This window comes from Chamaea fasciata, unplaced genomic scaffold, assembly GCF_029207755.1.
Source record: "Chamaea fasciata isolate MVZ Bird 193981 ecotype frontalis unplaced genomic scaffold, bChaFas1.0.hap1 SCAF_72, whole genome shotgun sequence".
NCBI classification, from domain to species: Eukaryota; Metazoa; Chordata; class Aves; order Passeriformes; family Sylviidae; genus Chamaea; species Chamaea fasciata.
Window position 1 is genome coordinate 393,584 of NW_027094157.1, and position 27,094 is coordinate 420,677.

At 58.2% G+C, this 27,094-nt stretch overlaps 1 pseudogene; it reads left to right on the top strand.

Annotated features, from left to right (window-relative positions):
• Positions 1-26,833, top strand: part of LOC136304319 (zinc finger protein 850-like) — a 245,113-nt pseudogene extending 218,280 nt beyond the window's left edge.
• Positions 26,834-27,094: the final 261 nt, after the last annotated feature.

Consider the following 27,094-nt stretch of genomic DNA (forward strand, 5'->3'; position numbering starts at 1 on the left):
TCACTGAAGAGGTCTTCTAAGGATGGCCTGTCCAAGGGTTGCATGGACAAACACCTCCTGATAACATTTTGGCACTCTGAAGAGAGAAACCAGAAACCAGCAGTCAGTTGGAGAAGGATCCCGTCTGCTTTGCCCCTCCATTCCCGTGCCCAGGCCATGCTGGGTGTGCCCAGAGCTGTGCCTAAACTTCCCCATGGATTCTCTGTTTGGAGGAGAGCAGGACATGTGCCACCTCCTCAGCAGCTGCCAGAGCAGGCTGCTCATCAGCCTGCTGCTGTCTCCCAGCACCGGGATTCCCCTGTGCCCAGAGATGAGGACCCACCTTGAGAGAGCCATCGTGGGAACAAGATGCGCCCCCAGATGAACTGCTGGCCCCTCCTGAACGGGTGCTTCCCCATGACCAGGTGGTACAGCAGGAGGCCCAGGGACCAGATCGTCGCTGCCTCGCCGTGGTAGCGTTGGTGGTGGATCCACTCTGGTGGGCTGTAGGGCAGGGTTCCTATGGAACACAGACGGAGTTCATCAGGGGATGCTGCAACTCCTAAAGCCTCGCCCCGGCGTCCCTGGGCGTGTGGGGGCTGGCCCCCTCCCGCCCCCACCCAAAAGCAACTTGGCTCAAGAAATAACGCCGCTCCTAGCAGCGAGAGGGGGAAGCCGCGGTGCTACAGCCAGGCTGGGCCATGAGATGCCCAGGAACATCCCCTGAGAGGGCTCACCTGCAAATTGCCTGTAGGCTGTGTCTTGGAGGAAGGCGCCACAGCCAAAGTCGATCAGTTTGAGCTGCCCGGTGGCCAGGTCGAGCAGGATGTTCTCGGGCTTGATGTCGCGGTGCAGGACCCCGCAGCTGGTGCAGTGCCGCACGGCCTCCAGCACCTGGCGGAACAGCCCCCGCGCCTCCTCCTCCGGCAGGAACCTCCGCTCCGCCAGGAAACCCGAGAGGTCCTGGCACCGCTCCGGACGCTCCAGCACCAACAGGAAGCTGTTGGGGAGCTCAACCCACTCCAGCAGCTGAATGATGCCACCACATCCAGAGGACAGCCTGTCCAGCAGCACGATTTCCAGGGGCGCACGGGCGCCGTTGGGCTGCCGAAGGACCACGATGCCGTCAGTGGGGCTGAGGCTGTGCCAGGGCTCGGGAACCCCTCACCCAGCCCCGGATGCTCTGGGCCCCCCGCTCAGCCCACGCCCGCTCTCCCTGCAGGGCTCCCGCCGGCTCTTCCCCTGCCGGGCCCCAGCTTCTCCCGCCGGCCCCGCTCACTCACCAGCTCGCCCCAGTGCTGGACGCGGGCCCGGGGCACGCATTTGATGGCCACCTGCGAGCAAAGGCCAGCAGCGGGCTCAGCTCACCGCCTGCCCCGCCGCGCCCCGATCTTCTCCTCCTCCTCCTCCGCCCTCCTCCTCCTCCTCCGCCCGCCGCCAGCCCCGCCGCTCACCGGGGCGCCGTCCGAGAGCCGCGTCCCCGAGTAGACGCTGCCGAAGCCTCCGCGCCCCAGCAGCGAACCCAGCCGGTACCGGTCCTGCAGGGCCTCCCGCGCCTCCCCTGCGGGCGACACGCGGCCCTCAGCGCTCGGCCCGGGGCCAGACACGGCCCCCAAGCGCCCCCCGAGCGCCCCGGGCCGGGCATCCCCACCCGCCCCGGGCCCCGGCGGCTGGAGGCCGGCGGCTGTGCTGCCGAGCGGCGGAGCTCGGGCCGGGGAAGCCGCGGCGGAGGCGGCGGGAGCGGCCGCGCCGCGTGTGTCCTTAGCGGGGCCCGGGAGGAGCCGGGGCCGGGGCCGGGGCCAGGGTCGGGGCCGGGGTCGGGGCCGGGGCCGGGGCCGGGGCCGGGGCCGGGGCCGGGGCCAGGCTCGGGACAGGCGCAGCCAAAGCGCAGCGATGCCGCCCTGGCCCCAGGCACTGATGCCCGCCCAGCACCGCCACAGCCAGCACCGCCAGAGCCGGGCGGAGCCCAGACCGCGGCGGGACGCCCGGGGCCGGGGGCGGGCCCGGGGCATGGCCCAGCCCTGCGGGGGGAGAGGGAGAGGCGGGGACGGGGACGCCGAGAGGGGCCGGGGAGGTCGGGAAAGGGACACCGGGAGAGGCTGCGGGAGAGCGAGACAGAGTGCGGGACAGCGGGAGAGGGAGAGGAGGAACAAGAGAGGGACGGGGACGGGTCGCAGACGCCGTAGACGCCGTAGACTCGCTGCTGCCGCTGCTGCTGCCGCTGCCGCCGCTGCAACTGGAGCCCTGGGGCCGTTTGTCCGCGTGTCCATTCCACGCTCCAGCCCCGCGCTCCCCGGGGGCAGCCCCCGAGCCGCTCCAAACACGGCAACTTGGCCGTGCTGAGCCCACATCCAGAGGCCTGACTCCTGCGCCGCGGCAGAGGAATTCCCTCGGTCGCTGCTGTGCATTGTCCCTGCTGAGGCTCAGACACTGTCAGGACACATTCCCTGGTTGTAGGATTCGTGCCCGACCCAAGCACTACGCTTATGTCTCCAGCGTTACTTTGCAGCAAAAACAGGGGAAGGCAAACTCTGTGTACGGCCCATGGTATTTTCGAGGGTCTAAAACTCACTAAGTCATCGATCTGAGAGGTGAGATCCATTTGGAATTAATGGCACGGAGAAGTAGTGCAACACGGAAAAGGGAAGCATAGAAATAAATAGAGGAAAACCTCTTGGTTTATTTCTTGCGTTTTCATTCCACTTCTGGAAAGCTGTTGCAGTTTTCCAGCAACCTTCACCACAGTCCCAGCTGCTCTTTTCAAGAACCTTTGGTGGAGAACGAGGTCGAGCTTCTGGCACATGATGTGCCACCAACTGCAGCTTCTCCTGGATTTCCATACTGAGTGCAGCACGACTTTTGCAGCAAAGCAGGACAAATGTTTGGAAAACTTTACGATTTGTCCTTTCTTTTTTCCTTGCGGACTGGGGAGTTGTGCCATTGGTAAGGTTTTCCTTGTTACTGTTTTAATCCAAGAAAACAGGAGGTGGCACCAGCACTTGTTGGGGAATGCAACCCTGACTGAATCCAGAGACAGAATCTCCCTGACACTGTGTGAGCTCCCCGGGCTGGGCTCAGGTTCCTGCTGGGACTCTGCAGAGAGCTCCAGCTGGGATCAGCAGCAGCTGGAAATACCTCTGGGCATCTCCCTTGTCTGCTGCTCGCAGGAAGCAATGAAGTGAGTCAAGAAGTTCTGGTTTTTCTTTCTCCGGGTGCATTTTTTCATTGTGTTTGACACCCCAGCGGCAATTTTTGTGATGGCCTCTCTAAGTTGATTCTATTTCAGCAGCACCAGCAGCAGGGCTGTGTTGGAGCGCTGCAAATGTGGCCTGTGTGGCTTTAATTCCCCTCGACTTAGTGCCTGGGGACTTGGGAGCATTTCAATCTCTTCTTTGCACGGTGCCTGCAACAGAAAGACTGAGTTCACTGTCACAAAAGCACAGCGGGCAGCAAGGATGGAAAAAGGCAATTGCAGTTGTCCTGATAAAATCCAGTCGGCAGCCAGAGGGGTGCAGCAGCAGCCGCGATCTCCAATTGCCAAGGCAAAGGCAGCAGCAGCCTCCTGCCGTCACCTCGGGCTGAGTGAAACAGTGCTGAAAACAGCGCTGGAAGCCGACCCTTCCTTTCTCTGGAGGCTGGGTCGGGGCAGCACAGGCGGGCCCTGAGCAGTCTGGGCTGTTGGCGGGTGAGCGTTGCTCCAGGCCGCAGTGGAGCCGGACAAAGGCCTTGGAAGGCGAGGCAGGAGCAGGTGGGAAGGGGCCGGCGCTGCTGCTGCTCCTGCCCGGGAGCCCCGGCCGGGCCGGGCCGGCGCCCGCTGCGCTGCGGCTCCTGCTGCTGCCAGAGCCGGGCGGGCCTCGGGGACAGGGAATGGACACGGGGGGACAGCAAAGGCCGGCGGGGCTGCGGGGATGCTGGTGCTGGGGCCAGCGCCGGCACGGAGCTTCGGCCGCAGTTGACCCGGAGGGAACCGCTGGGCAAAGGCTCCATTTCAGCCTTTCTTTCCTCACGGCTGCGAAACGACCGAAATAAAAGGAGAACCAGCAGGGCCCGGCCCCTTCTCCTTCGGGAGGAGCTCCACGCCTGGGGCCGGGAGGGGCCCTGAGGGGCCGGGAGGGGCAATGAAGGGCCATGAAGGGCTGTCGGGGGCCAGGAGAGGTTCTGTGTAGCCAGGAGGGGTTTGAGGGGCCGTGAGGAGCCTCAGCCCCGGCAGCAGCGGGGTCCCACCGTGTCCCCAGGGCAGGGCAGCCGTGAGGGGCCGCGAGTGCAGACGTGGCAGCAGAGCGGGCTTGGGGCACCTCCGGGAGGGGATGAGAGCCTTCCCCAGCTCCAAACCACACCAAACCCACCACTAACAGGGTTTCCCATCTTTAGAATCCACTGGCAACTTGGAGTCGACTGAACCGTTTAATCCCAGTGGAAAATGCAAGGGAATTTTCCTAATGACTTACATCCAGCCTTAGTTAATCATGTCTAAGATGTAAAAATCTGACCAGTGAAAAGTAACACTAATAAATAATAAGAACAATAGCAAGAAATAAACTCCCAGATCCCAACACTCAGCACCACACCAAAATGACAAACCTCATTTTTCTTTACTAGCACAAGGTTCATGAAAACAAATGCTGTTAACTTTCTCCACCTCACATCTTCCCCACCAGACAAATGAGGCCATTTGCAGTGTTTAATACAAGTCACAATTGAGGGCTGGAGGGAAGAACGGGGAGACACTACCAATTTACATGTCAAACCCAGCGGTCCAACTTCAAAGCGGAGAGAATAAAATGGAATGGGGGCAGGGGCTGGTCAGATGTTCCTCTAAAGGATGGCAAAATCACCTCCAAGTGAACAGGAGGGGAAAATCAATCCCTATAAACCACCCAGGGTGTTCAGGGACTCAGCTGTGAGGAGCTGGACATGGACAGAGGCATCTGGAACAGTTCTTTCCTCAGGCTGAGCTCTCCAGCCTGGCCCTGAAGTCAATCAAGTGCTTTCCCAGAGCATTCCATGGTTGCCAACCACCCTTCAAGATGTGGCTCACAGGAGCAGAGAACCTTTCTCAAGGTTCTGAGCAGAAAAAGTGGCAAGAGATGCCCAATTCAGAGCTCTGTTTAAAAACCTGGAAAATAAAAATCAGTTGAACTCTGAAGCCCAGCGGTGGCTCCCAGAATCTCAGAGCCAAGGGGAAACGGGAAAGGCTTTTTACAAGAACCAACGCTGAAGAGCTCCCAGATGAATGTGTGTGACATTTTGAGAGGCTTCCAATTTTCCACAGTTTCCCTTGAATTGTTGAAATTGATTTTGCCTTTGCCTCCTCTTGCACTAAAGGAGCCTCGTTTCAGCAGCCAGGAAGGCAAAGTTCATTCCTGGCCCTGGCTGCTGCTGTCCGTGCAGCATTTCCATCCCCCCCGTGGCCTCTTCCCTCAGGGTCCCCAGCAGCAGCAGCTGCCGGAGCAGCACATGGAAGCTGCAGATGGAAGTGCTGCCCACCCCAGCCTGAAGCTGCACAAGGATCCTGCTGCCAGGAACCCCAATATTCCCTCCCAGGGGCCCTGCAAACAGTCACCAATTTTCAGAAGAGCAGTGTGGACAGCAGCTGCACCTGGCCGTTATCCTCTATGAAAGGAAGAAAAAAAGACCTCAGCATCGGCTGCTCGGGGCTCAGCTGGGCGTGAGCCTGCAAACCCACAGGGCACCAAGTGTTTGGTGGGCACACAGTGGCCGTGGCTGGGGGCACAGAGCCTTGCATGGTCAGAGAGTGGCAGGAGCACCGCAACCAGCTGCAGGGCGACAGGGCTGGGTCTCAGCATGTCCTTGACCAAAACTGCAAAGCTGAGCATCACGGCCGTCATCCTGACTGACTGTTCATCTGTGTCCCGCAGGAGCTCCACAAAATGTTCAGTCAGGGGCCACACTTTTTTGGCCTGTGAGGAACACAAGTCGTGAAACGCCGCCCTGGTGCCAACAGGGCCCAGAGGCCAAAGGCCTGTCCCGAGGTACTCGGGCAGCCAAACCAGGAGGCAGGAGAGCTGGGAGCAGCTGCCTGAGCTCTCGAAGCCCAGCCAAGCCCAAGCGACTGCATTCCCCAGCTCAGCTCCAGCCACTGCCCCCTTGTCACCATTGAGGGAGGGATCCTCAGTGAGCTCGAGAAGGGCCCTGAGCGCAAGGTTACACCTTTCCCTGCACTCACTCCGCAGGTACTTTGGGGGAGCGCCAGAGCAGCCGGCTGGCAGGAACATGGCAGCTCCCCGGGGGCTGCTTGTGGCCTCTGACACCCAATTCCTCAGGGCTTCCCACCAGCCCAGCCCCTCAGAGTCTCCCCCAGCCCGGCCAGCCTGCCTGGCAGCAGAGGCGCAGCCCCACAGCAGCTCCAGAGGAGCCCGATCAAGAGGCACCGCGGAGCCCTCAGCAATCCGGCCAGCAGCACACGGGCAGGAGGACACAGACGGCGGTTCCTGGCTGGCACAGGGCTTGTGGCCATCTCCAGGCTCCGGCCTCGCAGGGATGCCCACAGCTCCGGCCCCCGCCCACGTGCTCTCTCGGCAGTGCAAAGGCTTCCGCAGGACCACCGAGGGCCGAGGGGCTTCTGGCCATTTTCCCTGCAAGGCTGCACGCCTGGGCAGCTTGCTGAGCACAAAGCACCCTTTTCCCCCTCTTCTCCTGTGCACCCAGGGCAGCAAAAGAAAAATCCTGGGAGTCTGTGTATTGTAACACATATCCTATATTTATATACTGAAGAAAAAAAAGAAGAAAAGAAGAATCCTGTAGAAGAAGAAAATCCCCGCTGGCTCAGTTGGCCCCAGCAGGCAGAGTGTCCCAGATCAGCGCTCCGCAGAGCTCCAGCAGCGCAGCCAGCCCAGGCCTGACAGTCGAGGCCGTGTCTTCCGTGCCCTGCGGAGCTGATCTCGCAGCTTCCGCAGGATGGAGTACGGAGCTCTCTGGACTGCCCGGAGGACCAAGGCTGTTTCAATGGCCAGGTTTCTGATGGCAGGGCTGCTGTCATCTGCCGTGTCTTCAAGGGCTGCAAGACAGAGGAACACGGGGCCATAGCCCTGATCAGCAGGGACCCGAGGAGAGCCCCCTGCCAGGGCCAGCCCAGCCCGCTCTTGCCATGGCCACGAGGGAGCAGGGACCAAGGGGATTGAAACATTAATTTTGAAGAATTACAGACTTTAACTGGATATTGCTGAAGTAAGACAGATAGACTTCCCTTTTGATAAGCAGAAGCCGGATTTAAGGAACTGATAAATCATGGGGCCTGTCAACTTATGTTTGTGTTTTCTCACTAATCAATAGGCTTCAAGAAGCACAGTAAATTCATAAATGAAATACTCCTGGGAAAACAGGATTCAGTTGTCACGCAACACTAAAAGGTTAAAAAGTCAAAGCGAAGAAGACTCACTTACTTCATCATTTTGAGACCCTGCCCCATAAAAAAGACCACCGACCCATTTCAAAGAACAAACCACGCATGCTTAATAGGTTTTGGCTAATTACCATAGGAAGCGGGGAATGGGAGGTACTAAAGTCATGAATATACATTTGTGTTTTGGGTATTCAATCCTTCAGTACATAAAAAGACCCTGTGATCTTCTGTGAGCGCGCGTGTGTTCGGGAGCTATCCCGCACGCTGCCCGGCATCGTAATTAAACATACACTTTCTAACTCTAAACTGCCGGAGAGTCTTTTGTCCGTCATTGTTGGATATCGGCATTAGGGCGATATTCCTATTTTTTTTAATAATTCAGGATCAGCCCAAAGCTGCTGGCCATGAATCCCCGACGTGTCCCCGAATTCTCCGTGTGCTCCGCCCTCACCACCCCTCGTCCGCACAGGGAGCACAGCCCTCCGCAGCCGGGCCAGAGCGTGCGGCTTCCCCCGGCGGCCCCCGCTGACAGCCCGCTGCCCCCACTCACCCGCACAGATGAGCTCGAGCTCTTCCTTCCTTCCCCTCAGGTGCCGCCCGGCCATCCCTGGGAACACAGAGCCTGTCAGGGCCCCAGCGGCACGGCGCCCTGCCGGCGGCGCTGCCAGCCCTGTGGCCACACGGCCTCCTGCCCCGGCGGGGCTCGGCCCGGGCCCTTGCCGCACGCTGCCGCCCCAGGGCACGGCTGCCAGAGGGCGGCAGCGGCCCCGAGGGCAGGCGCGGCTCCACGGCGCCGGGCGCGGATGCCGCCGCAGCCGGGCCAGCAGCCGGGGCCGGGGCCGAGCTGCGGCGGGCCGGGGATGGGGGCTCGGGCTCGTGGCTCACCCATGAACCTGATGGCCGCCTCTCGCAGGGGCTCCTGTGGGTGCTCCAGGTAGGGCAGGGCCCGGCGCAGGTGCTCGGCCGCTCGGCTCCTGTCGTCTGCCAGCTGGAGAGAGCGGCAGCAGGGAGGGAAGGGTTGGCGCGGGCTCAGCCCCTGGCCGGGCTCTGGCCGCGCCCAGCCCCGGCCTCCCCTGCCCGCACAGCCCCGAGGCCCGGCCAGCGGGCGCCGGCGCCGGGCTCTGCAGGGGACAGAGGGCCGGCTGCTGCCTGGGGAGGCGCGGTGCCGCCCCGCCCCGCGGCCCCGCTGGGCCGGGGCTCCGTGGGCACCGCACTCGGGGGCCTTCCCCGGGCTGAGGCCGCGGCTTTCAGTCCCTTACCAGTCCTTCGCCGAACCTCCACGTCTGATCCACCTGCAGCATCTGTTCAAGATCCCTCCTCCTCAGGAATCTGGCTGAGGAATGCAGCGTTTCCCGGGCGGCCTGGAGAGCAGCAGAGAGCCGCAGATGGCCCCACAGTTCAGGGCACAGGAGTGTCCCTGTGCCAAGGCCTGCAAGAGGCTCCAGCCTGCAAGGCTCCAGGGCAGGAGGCAGCCGAGCCCCTGCCCAGGGGGAAGCAGCAGCTCACAAGTGCTCACCTCAAGCACACACTTTTTCTGGTCATGGCAGTGGAAGGAGAGTGGGAGCAGGCTCTGGCACACGTGGGACTTCAGCACCTTTCTTCCCTCTTCCGTTAACGAAACCATCATGTCTTGAAAGGCAAACATAGCGCACAGCTGCACCTGGCTATCATCCTGTATGAAAGGAAGGAAAAAAGACCTCATCACGGGCTGCTTCTGGCTGACCTGGGCACCAGCCTGCAAATCCACATGGCACAAAGTGTCCATGCGGCACTCGGTGGCCGTGGCTGGGGGCACAGAGCCTTACGTTGTCAAAGAGCGGCAGGAGCGCCTCAGCCAGTCTCAGGGCGATGGGGCTGGGTATCAGGACGCCATTGTACAGAAACAAATATTTCAGTAGAACAATGGTCATCCTGATGATGTCGCCATCACTTTCCTGCAGGAGCTCGATGAGGCTTTCAGTCAGGTTCCACATTTCTTTAGCCTGTGTGGAACACAAGTCTGTGTAAGCCCAGCCTGCTGCCACAGGGCTCAGAGGCCAAAGACCTGTGTGGAAGCACTCGGGCAGCTGAAGTGGGAGGCGGGAGAGCTGGGAGCAGCTGTCTCAGCACCCAAAACTAAGGCAAGCTCAAGCAACTGCCTTCCCCAGCCCCACGCTGCCCGCACAGCCTCAGCCACTGCCCCCTTCTCACCATCAGGCGATTCTTGCCGAGCACCACGAGGCCTCTGAGTGCCAAGAGACGCCTCTCCCTGCACTCGCTCCGCAGGTTCTTGGACAGGATCTCCAGAGCGATGCCGCTGCACTTACTCAAGTTGAGGCACTGGAGGACCTGAAAGGCACAGGGCAGTGACAGGGGTCCCGGCCGACAGCAGCCCAGACCCGCACAGGGCCGGGCCCAGGCAGCAGCAGCAGCAGCAGCACAGGGCGCGGGCACCGTCCCAGGCAGCTGCGGCTACGAGAGGGCACAGAGCTGGGAGGCAGCTCAGCCAGGCAGCGCTGGCCTTCAGGCTCACCTCCACAAGGAACACCAGGGCGGGCAGATCCCAGCGTGGCTGCCGTGTGCTGAGCAGCTGGAGCAGGTAGTGAATGATCCAGGAACACAAGGGTTTGGAGACAGAAGACATCTGCCTGGCAGGAGAAAAAGTAACCAACACTGTGAACCAGGGGGACAGACCTTTCCCAGGAGTGACTCCCAGAGGTCGGCTCTTTCAGCACCATCCTGCACGGGGACCTCAGGCATTTGGGAGGTGGCTCCTTGTGGGCACCCGCCTCTGCCAGCCTTTGCCAGTCTGCTTGGTGTTCCGGGGTGACAAGGCCCTCTGGCTCATCACCACAGAGACTCTGTGGGGGACCCCGAGCACAGAGCACAGATTCTGGGGGCGGCGGCGTCAAGGGGGTCTCACCTGGCCAGCAGACCCAAAGCATAGTGGTGGGTGTCAGCATGGAGCAGCTTGTCCCAGCCACGCTGGCGTTCCATTGCCACCACCACATTCTCACAGCGCATTTGGCAGAGCAGGGACTTGAGGGTCCACGCTGCAAACCTGTGTGCAGAGCAAAGCCCAGGTCACGCTGGGAGCACTGGCTCCTGCCCTGGAGATTTGGCAGGGACAGGAGGACTGGGATGGAGCACCTGTTGGGGCTGGTGGCAAGGCCGTCTCGCTCCTGGCATGCCTTCCAGAAGGTATCGATCTCCTCTGGTGGATCCAAAGTGCTGGAGAACACTTGGAAGAGCAGATGCACAAGTAGGCGGGGGAAACACAGCCTCACTTCGAGTGGGACATAGTGCTCCTGGAGGATCTTCCACATCACCGCAGTTGCCTGCAAAGGACGAATCCCCCCGACACAGTGCTGAGGTGTTGGTGTGGCAGGGCCCCAGCGTGGCACGGAGAGGCCAGGGGAGACGCAGGGGGAGCACTGGGCCCGGTGCCCCTGAAGCTGCCCCTAGGCCAGGCTTCATCCCAGCGCCTGAGGCAGGGAGATGCAGTGGGGGAAGGAGGGTGGAGAGCTGCTGGAAAGGCAGCCGTGGGGTGAGCTGGGGCCAGTTCCAGAAACTCACAGCCAGGGCAAAGACACCAGTTTTGTCCCCATCCGAGGTGCACGTGCTGTGCTCTGGCCAGTCCTCCAGCACACGGAGGAGCATCATCTGCGCCGGCTTCGCAGTGCTGGGGGAGCACAGGATGGCCTTCCACATGGACAAAGCAGCTCTGCAGGGTCAGAACTCTGTCTCAGGGGGGCCTCGGACACAGCACCGTGGCCTGGGCTGCAGGGGGGAGCTGAGCTGGCTGCCAGCTCTGCCTCTGCCCACTGGCCCTTGCCAGCAGCATGCAGGCAGCCCGGCCCTGTGGGGACAGACCCCCGAGGGGCAGGGAGGGAGCACGGCAGCAGGCTCGGGGCCTGCCATGCCAGAGCTGGAGAAGGGAGCAGCCGGAGGGCCCTGGATTTCTCCTTTGCTCAGACACCTGGGACAGGCTGTACAGGATGATGGGCTGGGGAGCCCTGAGCCCTCTGGGCAGGTGGGCCCCATACCTGTCACACGATGGGGCCACACGCAGGAGAGTCATCACCACGTCAGCAGGCTGTGCCTCGGTGAGATCCAGCAGGGTCCTGAACAGCTTGTGCCCAGAGTACTCATTGGCCAGGAGCCACTGGTGGATGTACCTGACCATGGCAGGCGCCTGGAGAAGGCACGGGAAGACTTGGAAAGCTGCCAGAGGGAGAAATGTCCCCAGCTTCCCCAGAGAAGTGCTTCCCTTTCCGCACACTGGGTGGCCTGGGAGGGTTACAGGGACCAGCAGGGGTGGCTTGGGAGGCCAAGCAGTTCCTGGGAGGATCAGACCCTGGTCACAGGCTTCTTACTTGCTTTGGCTTGGAAAATCCCTCCTCTACAAGCATATCCAGCAGGGCAGCACTGGACTTGGTTTTGAAGAGGTCCTCAGAGTATCCTCTGAGCCCTGTCTCCTCTACTGGGGCAGCTCCAGGACCTTCCTCTTCCACGCTGGCCAATTTGGGCACTCTTGGGGATCTCTGCTCCATGTCAGCGACTGGACTGATGGGGACTTGCAGGAGAGATGCCCCGGAAAAGCTCCAAGTCAGCAAGTCCTGCAGCGGTGCCTGGAAGGCACCGACACAACTGAAGTGCTGGGAAGAGTTCAGGACAGCAAGTCCTGCACTCTGCTCTCGAGGGCTCCTGCCACAAGGACGGGTGACTCTTGGTCAAGGATTGTGCTTTGGCCTTGAGGTCAACCGGCGGCAGGAATAACGCCTCGGAAAAGCTCCGGGTCAGACACGAACGAGTGTGCTGTGAGGGGGCTCCTCATGACACCGCTCTATCCTGTCCTGTCCCGTCACGTGCTCCGAGCACAGTGGCACAGCTGCATCACCACCAGCACCTGTGTCACCACGTGTCACAAAGGCTCCTTGGACACCCTGTGCCGTTCCATGCCACGGTGAGTGACCACGCTGCTGCACCGTGTCACAAAGGGCCAATGCACACACTGTCACCTGCCCTGGGGCCGCCCCCAGCCCAGCCAAAGTGGCCCGGGTTGGAAGGAATCCCTCGCCCCAAGCGTCTAAGACAGCCCTAAGACAGGATCTTTCGGAGCGCCTCAAACCACGGGCAAACGCTGCCCTGCTCTGCGGGCTCAGGGCAGCAGAAGGAGCCCCCAGGGCTGCCGACGCAGCCGCAGCGGGAAGGGCACGGGGCCTTGCACAGAAGGTGGCACGGCCTCCTTGGGACACGTCTCGGCCGGTGGCCGTCCTAAACCCGCAGGTGTGACACAGACGAGGAACGTGTGGGCCAGGGCACCAGCGCTGCTCTGACCCCTGGGGCCAGGGGAGCGCTGAAACCGGCAGGTGTGGCAGAGTCCCCGCACAAGCAGAGCTGCCACCCCCTGAGCCCTGGCAGTGCTGGTGTCATCTCCTGCCCCAGAGACCTGTGCCCCGGGGGGCTTCTCTGCCACAGGGCAGCCAAAGCCCAGGTGCATTGGGGGCTGTGCTCCTTCCTCCAGGGGATGTTAGCAGGAGCACCTGGAGCAGCTGCTGGCAACACTTGGTCTCTTGTCAGAAGCTGTTACTCCATGCTGAAATTGTTTTCTCATTGGAGTAATTTCCTGCAGCACAAAATCACCCTGGCAGCGAAGGCATAGAAGGATCCGGCATTTAAGAATGCTCAGTTCAGGAAAGCTTTACGTCCCATTGCTCAACTCAAGTAGTTCCAAAAAGTTGCAAACTTCCTAAATTCATGGGAATGGCCCGAGAAGGTGATAGGTTTGGAAGTTTCCTTGCCATCTCAAAGCAGCAACACATTTGCCTTAAGGTCATCCATTGAATGTCACTGTACAAAACATAAGACTACACAGGGGCAAAAGAAAGGCCTTGCTTTGGTTTTGAACATTTTTCTCTGAAGGGATGATGATAAGAACCTAATTCTCTTAAGGAATAAAGGCTCTCCAGCAAGTGAAAGTCCACTCAGTGTTACAAAAGTAGCCCAAACAAATGAGTAGACTGCAGGAGGGCTAATCCTCCCTATCCTGCTACAGATACCTAAGTGGCCGAGAAAGTACAGCTCTCCCCTCTTCTCTGCACGAGAAGCAGGACCACGAACAGAAAAAGTCCCAGCTATTCCTTCTGTCCTCCATAACCAAAGCTGTGCTAAACCACAGATGCTGCCTTCAAACTGACTCCAATTCCAGCCTCAACCTCTCACCTTCCAGACAACTCCTTCGCCAGCACCCTGCCAAGTCCCCCAGGTGTCCCCATCCCTCAGCAGAGCTTTCCCGTCTTCCAGCAGACCCCCTGGTTCCCTGCACGTGCCGTGGGATGGCACTCAGGACGATGTGCTCCAAGGCCTTCCCCGGTAGCGAGCTCAGGCTGCCAGGCCATCGGTTCCTGGATCATTCTTCCCGCCGACCCTTCCTGCGCACGGCTCTTCCATTTGCACGTTTGCGCTCAGCTGGGACTTGTCCACTTCACCAGGACTGCTGCTAAAGGATGGAGAGCAGCCTGGCAAGCTCCTTCTCCAGCTCCCTCTTTACTCTCGGGGGAGGTAGAACATGTCACAGGAAAGCAAGCGGTGCCAAAAGACCTGGGCGGCATCAGGCACATTTAGGAATGAAACAAGGCCTTTGTTTGATGGAAGGAAGCACAGGCAATTTAGAGAAGCAAAGAGTACTTAGCACAGATATCCTTAAGTACTTAGCACCGGTTAACATAAGAAAAACCTGGAAGCCTAGCATGACAGGAGAGTGACTTGACAAAAAGCTTTAGACATAACCTTCCAGAAGACCTAAGGGCGGCTACAGAATCAGCCCTGTGCAGGCAAGGGATGAGGAAGACGAGCTGCTTTGGTGCGCTGAGACTGATCCTGGCCAGCAGGTGGACATTAGCTTCAAGTCTAGGAATCTGACACAATGGATTTCTTTGTAAACCCCCTGCCTATCCAATCACCTCAGCAGTGTAAAGATGGATGGTATTTTTAATAGAATTCCTACATAAAACCACTGAAATTTAGACGAGGCAAAGAAGCCTTGTGGTGGAGTGCAGACCCCTTCCCTCCTGCCAATAAAAGAGCTTCTGGCGGATGATGCATTTGTCTGCTGATTTCTTTGAATTCTAGAGACCCCTCAGCACTGCTCTATCCTGAGGGAACACCCTTGGCCTTGACCCGTAGGCACCCGCACAAGCTTCAAATCAGCTGCCTCAGCTTGCAGGACCTCTCTCGGCCGGCATCCTGACGGGGATGCAGGACTGCTGCGATGCACTGCTGGGACCCAGCGGGACAGGACCGGCTGTCTCGTGTCCACGTAGCAGCACCCCCTGACACAGCCGGGGTCATCCCGAAAGCAGACAAGGCTCACGTGTCAGCAGAGAGGAGCAAGGAGCGCTGGGCTCCTCTCAGGGTGTCTCAGCTGGGCCTGCTCCACAACACGCCCCCATTTGAAGGCCTGCTAATGCCCAGCTGCCAGAAACGCCTGCCTTGTTCTCTCCAAGATGCACAGGAAGAGCCGATGAGAGGACGCCTTGGGAGGCAAACCTTCCAAGCCTTTTCTGAGGCCACGGACACAGCAAGATCAGCCAAGACTCTCCGTGCCGCCTGGCCCACACAGCCCAGCTCGGTGCTGGCCCTCTGGGCCGGAGCCGCTTCCAGCGAGCAAGACAGAAATGCATATTGCCAAGAGTTGAAACACAGCAGACAGGTAAGATGTGAGATGTGTGTGCATGAAGGCCTTTGAATTCACAGCTCTCCAAGACAGCTTTGGGGCTCGCAGCTGTTCAGAGATGCTCCTGCTCACACCTCTGTCCACAGTGGGGGTAACACACCCTGCTGCAGGTGCTTGCCTTGGTCTCTGCAGGTTCAGGTGGATTCCAAACCTGCTCTTCACAGCCTTCTCCCTTCCCTTCTCCATCTGCCAAGTGCCACGGGCCTCAAGGACTGAAAGGACCACAGACAGCTAAAGGGGGACACTTGCACCTTCCTCACTGGGAGCTCCATGGAAAGCGCTTTCCTTGAGAAGCAAGTCTCTTTTCCCCAGAGGCGTTTCCCCACATTGGGAACTTTCCTGGGGAACACCAACACACTCTTAAGAAACCCTGGCAAGGCTGAATTCCTTCTGGTCCTTTCTGGCCAGGCGCTCCAGCTCTAGCTTGTATTCCCCCCAGTGTGATTCCAGGTGGAGGTTCGCACATGCAGCCCCAGGCCCTCTACAAACACAAGCCGCCCGCTGCCTCTTCACCTGCCTCCACTCCTGCCTGCGCTCACAGCAGCAAAACCAGGCTGTTCCCGGCCAGAGACCAGAGCCCTGTTCCCGCAGGACACTCTTGCCAGCACCTTCCAGGACTCTCCACTGTGCACACAGCACTTTTCATGCCCGCTCTCCACAGCCTTTGGAACACAGAGCACAACCTGGCTGGCGCTGCCGTCAGCACACCCCAAACACAGGCGGAGGAAGGAGAAGCAGGGGCTGCTTTGTGGCCATGCCCAAGAGAGACTGGAAGGGTGCCCTCCCTCTGCTCTCACTTGGGTGCCTTTCTGACAGGCTCTGAGGCAGGGGCTGCGATTCCTCCGTTGTGGGGACCAGAACCGCAGCCGGGATCCCGGCACTGCCTGACGGCGCTCCGGGCAATTGGCACGGTCGCGTGTCCCAGCCTCGGCCACCGTGCTGCTGCTTCACTTGCCCTCAGGCACAACAAAAGCTCAGTGTTTAGTTGTCAGGGATGCTCGGGAATAAAACAATCTGAAACGTACTTGTGACTGCAAAACAAGTTTTCTTTGATGAGTTGCTGATGCAACAAATACATCCCAACCCCTGGATTGGTGAAAAGCTGCTGAGCGGCAGCAGGAGACGGAAGGTGATGCTCAGCTGGGAGATGCAGGCAGCCCATCCAACTTCAGGGCATGCCCTGCATCAAAAGAGCGTGAATTTAGTCCATGTCGCCACTCCACCCCAGAACCAGGTTTCATAGCTCCTCCTCTGGACTGGAGCTTCTCCAGTTACATCATCACCTCACAGATGGCCAGAGCAGGAGTGGTGAATGTGGGCAGAGCTTCGGCCACAGAATCAACCTGATCCAGCACCAGAACATCCACACTGGGGAAAGGCCGTACAAGTGTGGGGAATGTGGGAAGGGCTTCAGCCACAGAGCCAGCCTGAGCTTGCACCAAAAGATCCACACTGGGGAGAGGCCCTACAAGTGTTGCCAGTGTGGGAAGGGGTTTCGGGTCAGCAGCAAGCTCCTTGAACACCAGCAGACACACACAGAGGAGAGGCCCTTCCGCTGCCCCGACTGCGGGAAGGGCTTCAGGCACAACCCCAACCTCATCATCCACCAGCGCATCCACACCGGGGAGAGGCCCCAAGAGTGTCCCCAGTGTGGGAAGAGCTTCTCACAGAGCTCAGCCTTGACCCAACACCAACAAAGGCACCGTCAGGAAAGCCCTGCCAGTGCCCCCAGTGCAGAAAGAGCTTCGAGCTCGGCTCCAGCTCCAGCCCCCACTGGAGGAGCCACATTGGGCAGGGCCCCGGTGACCCACATTCCCTGTGTTCCGTGTTGGGTGGATTTTAGATAACTTTGGGTGGTTTGGGGCCAAATCTGGTGGGCTTTAGGGTGGATTTTTTATCCCTTTGGATGATTTTACGCCCATTTGGGTCTGGTTTCGGCTCATTTGGGTGATTTTATGATAAACTGGGATATTTTTGGTGGATTTTAAGTCCCTTTGAATGATTTTCGCCCCACATGGGTGGATCTTAGGTGTGCGTGGGAGATTTTAGGCCCCTTCTTTTTGGTTATTTTTGGCCCTTATGAGTGGATTTTCAGCCTCTTTGGATAATTTCATGTCAAACAAAGTCCTTCTCTGGTGATTTTAGGTCCTTTTGTGTGGCTTTCAGGCCATGTTGGGTGATTTTAGATCTTTTTGGTTGATTTTAGGCCAAACCGGGTACGTTCAGTTTGGATTTTACACCCATTTGGGAGATTTAGGAGTGCTTTCAGGCTATTTTGTGTGGGTTTTTTTTTAAACCAGTTTGTTCAATTTTAGGCCCCTTGGTTGGATTTTAGAGCCCTTTGGATTCTTTTAACCCCATTTGGCTGATTTGAGGCCAAACCATGGAGATTTAGGGTGCATTTTAGTGCCCTTTGGGTAATTTTAGGCCACTTTGTGGGGATTTTAATCCCATTTGGATAATTTGAGGCCAAACCTGATCGGGTTTAGGGTGGATTTGAGGCCCCTTTGGAGACTTTTAGGCGCATTTTGGGTGATTTCAGGGCAAACCCGGCGGTTTTAGGGCCGCGCGTCCCCTTGGCCTCGCCCCTTTCCCCTCCCAGTTCCCGCCCTTTCTCTGACCCCGCCTCGTTCCATTCGTTCCCCGCCCTTTCATTGGCCACGCCTCCTTTCCCTTGGGTCCCGCCCATCTGCTGGCACGTTCCGTCCAGCGCATGCGCAGATGACCCAGAAGTGGCTCCCCCGGGCGCCGCCATCTTTGTTCCTGGTCCCCCGAGCCGGCTCCGGCGTGTCCGAGACCTACGGTGGGGCAATGGGGGATCTCTAGGGGATCTCTAGGGGATCTATAGGGGATCTCTAGGGGATCTCTAGGGGATCTCTAGGGGATCTCTGGGGGTCTGGGGGGACCTGGGGGTGTCTTTAGGGGGTTTAGTGGGTGGTCTGTAAGGGGTTTAAGGGGGTCCATAGGGGATTTAGGGCGGTCTGGGCGTCCCTAAAGGGGGTTTGGGGGGCCATAGGGGCTCCATAGGGGTCTGAGGGGTCTATAGAGGGTCCGTAGGGGTCCGTAAAGGGGCTCGGGGCGTCCCTAAGTCCGGGGCTCTGGGGGTCTCTTTTGGGGATTATTGGGGTCTGGGTGGCCTTTCCGGGGCTTGGGGGGTCTGTCGGGGATCTGGGGGAGCCTGTAGCGGCTCCGGGGAGGTGTGGGGGTGTCCGTGGGTCCCTGTGTGGGGTTTTGGGGCGGTCTGAGGGTCCCCAAAGGGGCTCTGAGGGGGCTCCAGGGGATATATAGGGGATCTCGAGAGGGTTCAGCGTGGCCTGGGGGTCTCTCTAGGGGATCTGGGGGTCTCCCTAGGGGATTTTGGGAGGGCCTGGGGGTCCCTGGAAGGGGTCTGAGGGTCCATTTAGGGGATCTCAGGGTCTCTGCAGGGGATTTGGGGAGGGCTTGGGGCTTCCTAAAAGGGGCTGGGGGGAGGGTCCCACAGGGGATTGGGAAGGGGTCTGGGGGTCTCTATAGGGGATTTAGGGGGGGTCTGGGGGGTCTATAGGGGATCTGCGGGGGTCCCTAAAAGGGGTTTGGGGTGGGTCTATAGGGCTTCTATAGGAGCCTGGGGGAGCATATAGAGGGTTTGGGGAGGGTCTTGGGATCTCTGTAGGGAAATTTTGGGATCCTTGGAGGGAATTTTGGGCTCTGTACAGGGAATTCTTGGAAATGTAGAGGTCCAAATGGGGCAATTTGGGGTTTTCTATTGGGAACTTTTTTGAATTTTGGGGCCGCTATTGGGAATTTTGAGGGGAATTTTGGGGGAATTTTGGATCCAAAAGCAGGGATTTTGGGTCCAAGTGTGGGAATTTTGGGATCTCTAGAGGGGATTTTCAGGAGTTTTGGGGTCCCCAGAGGAGATTCTGAGTCCAAACTTTGGAATTTTGGGCTCTCAAGAGGGGATTTTGGGGAATTTTGATACCAAATGTGGGAAGTTCCGGCAGTTCTTGGTGATCTGCAGCACCGGCACGAGCAAGTCCTGCCTGCTGCACCACTTCATCGAGAGCACGTGTAGGAAATTTTGGCAATTGTCAAGGATTTCAGGAATTCTGTGAGTTTGTGGAAGTTTCAGGAAATTTTCTTTGGGTTTTGGGGGACTTTCTGGGTGCTTTCGGGGATTTAAAAAATATTTTTAGGAACTTTGGGGTGGTGTTTTTGCATTTTCAGACTGTTTTCTGTTGTTATTTGGGGGCTTCTTTGGGGTATATGTTGGGAATTTTGAGAAATCTGAGGAGTTGGGGAGTTTTCAGGGAATTTTTGTGGAGTTTTGAGGGATTTTAAAAAATATTTCTGAGCATTTGAAGGGTTTGTTTGGCTTGGTTTTTTTCATTTTCTGGGTGATTTTTGATGGAGTTTGGTTGAATTTCTGGGGAATTTTGGGGAATTTGGGAAATTCTGGGGAGTCTGGGAAAATTTGGGAATATTACTGGAAGTTTTGCAGGCATTTTCTGGGTTTTTTTCTTTTCTGAGCTATTTTGAGGCTTTTTTCAGGATTTTTTAAAAATAATTTTCCTTTTTTATACAATTTTGGGGTGATTTTTTAAAAAATTTTTTTGGAATTCTGTGTCTCTCCGGGCTCTCCCCCATCCTGCGGCATTTTGGGCAATTTTCTGTCACTCTTGGGTCATTTTTGGTCACGCTTTGAATCATTTTGAGACATGTTTTGTAATTTCAGGGGCATTTCTAGTCAGGTTTTGGTCATTTGGGGGCCATTTTGTGGCCATTTTCCGGCACCTTTCAGGCACTGTCGGTCTCTTTAGGGGCGCGTTTGGTGACTTTTGGGCCGTTTTTTGCCGGTTGCGGTCCCGGTCTCAGTCTTGTCCCGGTGGCAGCTCTGGTGCCGGTTTCCGTCCCGGTCTCGGCCGCAGTCCCGGTGCCTGTGCAGCGCCGCTGCGGGTGCTGCTGTCGGTTCCGGTCCCGGTCCTGCAGCGGTGCCGCTCTCGGAGCCAGTCTCGGATCCGGTGTCGGTCTCACTCCTGGTGCTGGTGCCGCTTCTGGTGCTGATTTTGGTCTGGGTCCAGGTCCCGGAGATTTTAGGCGGGTTTGGGTAATTTTAGGCCAAACTGGGCAGGTTTAGGGTGGGGTTTTGAGCCTTTTAGTGTGGATTTTTGGCCCCTTTGTCTGATTTTAGGCAAAATCTGGTGGGGTTTAGTCCCATTTGAGTGATTTTAAGATAAACTGGGCAGTTTTAGGGGGGATTTCTGATCCCTTTGAATGGTTTTTAGGCCCATTTCGGTGGGGCTTAGTCCCATTTGGGTGAATTTAGTTGAAATCTGTTCGGTTTTAGGGTGGACTTTAGGTACATTTTCTTGATTTTAGGCCACACCCGGTATTTTCAGGGAGGATTTCACAGCGTTTTAGGAGATTTGAGGGGATTCTTGGCCATTTTGTGTGGGTTTGAAACCACGTTTGGCAATTTTACGCCGCATTGGCTGGTTTTAGACCCCTTTGGATGATTTTATCCCCAAGTGGCTGATTTCAGGCCAAACCCTGTGGCTATAGGGTGGCTTTTAGTGCCCTTTGGGTGATTTTAGGCCACTTTGTGGGGATTGCAGGCCTCTTAGGGTGATTTGAGGCCAAACCTGATCGGTGTAAGGGTGGATTTTAGGCTTCTTTAGACAATTTCAGGCCCGTTTGAATGATTTTCGTTCAAACCGGGCCCTTTTAGGACCGCGCGTCCCCTCGGCCACGCCCATTGCCCTCACGATTCCCGCCCTGTCCCTGACCCCGCCCCTTTCCCCTCCCAGTTCCCGCCTTTTCCTTGGCCCCGCCCTCCCAGGCCGGGCCCGGGCCCGGGGGAGGAGGAGGAGGGAGGGAGGAAGAGGCGCCGCGGCAGCAGGAGCGGGAGGAGAAGACGAGCGGAGGGAGCGGCGGCTCCAGCGCTCCCTGAACTGGCGGCACCGCCGGGATCATCGCCCCCCATCCCGCAGGTGGCCGGGGAGGGGGAGCTCGCCCCAAATATCCCGGGGGGTCCCTGGGTTTGGGGTTTGTCGGGGGGATGTTTGGAGCTCGCGGGGATCCAAAGCCGAGCAGCAGATGCCCCTCGGGGGCACATCGGGGGCTCCCCGGGAGGTGTTTTTGGGGTGTCCCGGTGTCGGCAGAGCCGGGGCGGGGGAACACCGGGTTTGGGGAGCCCGGGAGAGCCGCCGCTTCCCTGAGCGGGAGCCCAGAGAGAGGAGAGCCCCGAACCGCAAAGCGGGGACCCCGAGAGGGGGGGGAACGCCTGGGATTGCCGGGACCCCGTTAGGGGCTGGAGGGGCGGGATGGCCGGGAAGAGGGTTCGGGAGCCGCGGTGCTGGAAGTGGCTGCTCCCAGTGTAAGCCCAGTCACTCCCAGTATCCGTAGGTGGGGAGACAGAAGAGGGGGGAGCTTTTCGGGTTCCTGGGACTCGCCGCAGCCCGGGGAGGGCGGGCACCGAGCAGACGGGGGATCTCCTTCCCCTTCCCTGTGACACGGAGGCAAATCCCATCCTGTCCTTGTCCTTCCTCCCCCAGACAGGGAGCCGAGCATGGAGAGCAGGGAGGACAAATCCCCGCGGCAGAAGCTCGTGGCAGAGGCCGTTTTGAGCGGCTCCACGGCGCAGGAATGCAACGGGGAGGAAAAGGGCCGGAGATCCCTGAGGAGGAGGGGCTGCAAACGCAGCTGGCGAGGATGTGAGGAGGAAAGAGCCAGGCCGGGCCGGGAAGGCGGCCGGAGATGGAGCCAGAGCTCAGAGCTGGTGGTCCATGAGCAGCTTCGTGATGGGGAGAAGCCCCACAAGTGCTCCGAGTGTGGGAAGAGCTTCAGCCAGGCCAACAGCCTGATCTGCCACCAAAGCATTCACACAGGTGAACGGCCCTACGAGTGTGGGGAATGTGGGAAGAGCTTCACAGAGAGAGCCACCCTGATTGAGCATCAGAACATCCACACTGGGGAAAGGCCGTACACGTGTGAAGAATGTGGGAAGGGCTTCAGGCAGAGAGCCAACCTGAGGCTACACCAAAAGATCCACACTGGGGAGAGGCCCTATGAGTGTAGGGAATGTGGGAAGAGTTTCATCCAGAGTTCAAGTCTGATCAGCCACCAAAGCATCCACACCGGAGAGAGACCCTATGAGTGTGGGGAATGTGGGAAGAGCTTCAGTCTGAGGTCCAGGCTGATCTTTCACTATAGAATCCACACTGGGGAAAGGCCCTACAAGTGTGGGGAATGTGGGATGAGCTTCAGCCGGAGCTCCCACCTGATCCTCCACCAAAGGACCCACACCGGGGAACGGCCCTACGAGTGTGGGGAATGTGGGAAGAGCTTCAGCCACAGAGCCAGCCTGAGCTTGCACCTAAAAATCCACACTGGGGAGAGGCCCTACAAGTGTTGCCAGTGTGGGAAGGGGTTTCGGGTCAGCAGCAAGCTCCTTGAACACCAGCAGACACACACAGAGGAGAGGCCCTTCCGCTGCCCCGACTGCGGGAAGGGCTTCAGGCACAACTCCAACCTCATCATCCACCGGCGCATCCACACCGGGGAGAGGCCCCAAGAGTGTCCCCAGTGTGGGAAGAGCTTCTCACAGAGCTCAGCCTTGACCCAACACCAACAAAGGCACCATCAGGAAAGCCCTGCCAGTGCCCCCAGTGCAGAAAGAGCTTCGAGCTCGGCTCCAGCTCCAGCCCCCACTGGAGGAGCCACATTGGGCAGAGCCCCGGTGACCCACATTCCCTGTGTTCCGTGTTGGGAAGTCACCTTGCCGATTATCCTTTTGATTAGACCTTAATTATTTTCTCTTCTCCCTCTCTTTGTACTGCAAAAGCCAAGAGAGATTGTAGCCCTGCTTTCGTGCCTGAGATCTTTTGGTTTTGTGAAATTCTTTTCTCAGGGAATTTTCTGTAAACAAGAGGAGTGTTTTTCTAAAAACTGTAGCATTGTTTTTCATTCCTTTTCCTAGGAGAGACTTCTTGATGTCCCTCTGCTCTGACCAATGTGATTGACGAGGTTTGTCTTTTTGTCACCAATCAGATTGGTCTGTGTAAAATACTAAGGGAGACACATTCCGAAAAACTAAAGGAGTCATTTTCAGCCTTGGGAAGCTCCGAGTCTCCCAGCTCGGTCCCGCCCAGTCCCGCCCGGAGGCGCGGCCAAAACTCCCCGGAGCGAGCGCGGCGGTCCCGGAGCGATCCCGGAGCGATTCCGGGTCCGATCCCCGTCCCGGTTTCGGGCTCGGTCTCAGTCTCGGTTTCGGATCAGCGCCAGTCTCGGAGCTGGTTCCGGTGCCGGTCTCGGTCTGTCCCGGAGCGCTGCCGGTCTCGGTTCTGGCCGCGGTCCTGGAGCCTTCCCGGGGCCGGTTCCGGAGCGCTCCCGGCGCCGGTCGCTGTGTCGGTCGTGGTCTCAGTCTTGGTTCCGGTACCAGTTCTGGTGCCGGTTTTGGTCTCGGTGTCGGTCCCAGTGCCGGTGCCTGTGCGGGGCCGGTCTCAGTTGCGGTGACGGTCTCAGTGTTGGTGTTGCTGCGGGTTCCGGTGCTGATCTTGTCCCGTTCCCGGAGATTTTTGGCCCATTTGGATGATTTGAAGCTAAACCTGGTGGATTTACGGTGGATTTTCGGCACAATTGGCGATTTTAAGCGAACCCGGGCGGTTTTAGGACCGCGCGTCCCCTTGGCCCCGCCCCTTTCCCCTCCCAGTTCCCGCCCTTTCCTTGGCCCCGCCCTCCCAGGCCGGGCCCGGGCCCGGGGGAGGAGGAGGAGGGAGGGAGGAAGAGGCGCAGCGGCGGCAGGAGCGGGAGGAGAAGACGAGCGGAGGGAGCGGCGGCTCCAGCGCTCCCTGAACTGGCGGCACCGCCGGGATCATCGCCCCCCATCCCGCAGGTGGCCGGGGAGGGGGAGCTCGCCCCAAATATCCCGGGGGGTCCCTGGGTTTGGGGTTTGTCGGGGGGATGTTTGGAGCTCGCGGGGATCCAAAGCCGAGCAGCAGATGCCCCTCGGGGGCACATCGGGGGCTCCCCGGGAGGTGTTTTTGGGGTGTCCCGGTGCCGGCAGTGGCTGCTCCCAGTATGAGCCCGGTCAGTCCCAGTATGAGCCCAGTCTGTGAAAAACAAGGTTCACTTTCTATGTAAATTTTCAGAAACAGGTTTAATAGAAAATGAGTCAGTTAGGAGATAAAAAAAAAAGCTAATTACGTTTGGCCGGTTGACTTGGCATTTAGCCAAGTCCACACTCTGCTGTATCAGAGTCATTCTTTAAATGCCATTGCCATTGTATCAACCTGTTGAATGTTCATATTTTTCCATAAACTAGTTTCCATATTCCGGGAACTGTTTTGCATGGTCCCTCCTTGGGTCCGCTGTTTTAGGGCATGCGTGTTTCTTGGCTGTGTCTTCCTTATCACCTCCAGGTTGAGCCTTGGTCCGTACTTTCTTCAGATGGTAGATGCTGATAGTTGGTATCTCAATAGCAGAGTCTCCTTTACATGTTCACTAGATGTTATCCCGACCAAACAGACAGTTTAAGCATACTATATCATCTAGTACCTCTATGCCTAATTTTCTTTACTAATAGCAGAACTAAAAAACCTTATATAATTACACAATATTCTTAACCATATAGAACACATCTTGCAAAAAGCCAAGTTTATAATATGCATTTATAACACTGGTCAGTCCCAGTATGAGCCCAGTCAGTCCCAGTGTAAGCCCAGTCACTCCCAGTATCTGTAGGTGGGGAGACAGAAGAGGGGGGAGCTTTTCGGGTTCCTGGGACTCGCCGCAGCCCGGGGAGGGCGGGCACCGAGCAGACGGGGGATCTCCTTCCCCTTCCCTGTGACACGGAGGCAAATCCCATCCTGTCCTTGTCCTTCCTCCCCCAGACAGGGAGCCGAGCATGGAGAGCAGGGAGGACAAATCCCCGCGGCAGAAGCTCGTGGCAGAGGCCGTTTTGAGCGGCTCCACGGCGCAGGAATGCAACGGGGAGGAAAAGGGCCGGAGATCCCTGAGGAGGAGGGGCTGCAAACGCAGCTGGCGAGGATGTGAGGAGGAAAGAGCCAGGCCGGGCCGGGAAGGCGGCCGGAGATGGAGCCAGAGCTCAGAGCTGGTGGTCCATGAGCAGCTTCGTGATGGGGAGAAGCCCCACAAGTGCTCCGAGTGTGGGAAGAGCTTCCGCTGGCAGAGCGACCTGCTCCGCCACCAGAGGACCCACACTGGGGAGAGACCCTACGAGTGTGGGGAGTGTGGGAAGAGCTTCAGCCGACGGTGCCACCTGATCTGCCACCAGAGGATCCACACCGGAGAAAAGCCGTATGAGTGTGGGGAATGTGGGAAGAGCTTCAGCCATAAATCCCACCTGATCCGTCAGCAGATGACCCACAGTGGGGAGAGGCCCTACGAGTGTGATCAATGCAGGAAGAGGTTTCAGACCAGCACTTATCTCCTCGTGCACCAGAGCACGCACACGGAGGAGAGGCCCTTCCATTGCCCTGACTGCAGGAAGGGCTTCAAGCGGAGCTCACACCTCATCCAGCACCAGAAGATCCACACCAGGGAACGACTCGATGAGAGCGAGGAATGTGCGAAGAGCTTCAGCGTGAGGTCCAACCGGATCCATCACCAGAGGACCCACCCCGGGGAACGACCCTATGAGTGTGGGGAGTGCGGGAAGACCTTTAGCTGGCGGTGCCGCCTGATCAGCCACAAGAGGATCCACACAGGAGAACAGCCCTACGAATGTGGGGAATGTGGGAAGAGCTTCAGCCAGAGAATCCACCTGATCCACCACCAGAACATCCACACTGGGGAAAGGCCGTACAAGTGTGGGGAGTGTGGGAAGGGCTTCAGGCAGAGCGGCAGCCTGAGGTTCCACCAGAGGATCCACACTGGGGAGAGGCCCTACAATGTTGCCAGTGTGGGAAGGGGTTTGTGACCAGCACCCTGCTGCTTGAACATCAGCAGACACATGCAGAGGAGAGGCCCTTCCACTGCCCCGACTGCAGGAAGGGCTTCAAGCGGAGCTCACACCTCATCCAGCACCAGAAGATCCACACCAGGGAACGACTCAATGAGAGTGAGAAATGTGGGAAGAGCTTCAGCATGGGGTCCAACCGGATCCATCACCAGATGACCCACGCCGGGGAACGAACCTTTGAGTGTGGGGAATGTGGGAAGAGCTTTAGCTGGCGGTGCCGCCTGATCAGCCACCAGAGGACCCACACAGGAGAATGGCCCTACGAATGTGGGGAATGTGGGAAGAGCTTTAGGCACACACCCAACCTGATTATCCACCAGAGGATCCACACTGGGGAGAGGCCCTACAAGTGTTCCCAGTGTGGGAAGGGGTTTGTGACCAGCACCCTGCTCCTTGAACACCAGCAGACACACACAGAGGAGAGGCCCTTCCGCTGCCCCCACTGCGGGAAGGGCTTCAGGCACAACTCCAACCTCATCATCCACCGGCGCATCCACACCAGGGAGGGCCCCAAGAGTGTCCCCAGTGTGGGAAGAGCTTCTCACAGAGCTCAGCCTTGACCCAACACCAACAAAGGCACTATCAGGAAAGCCCTGCCAGTGCCCCCAGTGCAGAAAGAGCTTCGAGCTCGGCTCCAGCTCCAGCCCCCGCTGGTGGAGCCACATTGGGCAGAGCCCTGGTGACCCACATTCCCTGTGTTCCGTGTTGGGAAGTCACCTTGCCAGTTTTCCTTTTGATTAGGCCTTAATTTTTTTTTCTTCTCCCTCTTTCTGCACTGCAAAAGCCAAGAGAGACTGTAGCCCTGCTTTCGTGCCTGAGATCTTTTGGTTTTGTGAAATTCTTTTCTCAGGGAATTTTCTGTAAACAAGAGGAGTGTTTTTCTAAAAACTGTAGCATTGTTTTTCATTCCTTTTCCTAGGAGGGACTTCTTGATGTCCTTCTGCTCTGACCAATGTGATTGACGAGGTTTGTCTTTTTGTCACCGATCAGATTGGTCTGTGTAAAATACTAAGGGAGACACATTCCGAAAAACTAAAGGAGTCATTTTCAGCCTTCTGAAGATCAGAATCTGTGT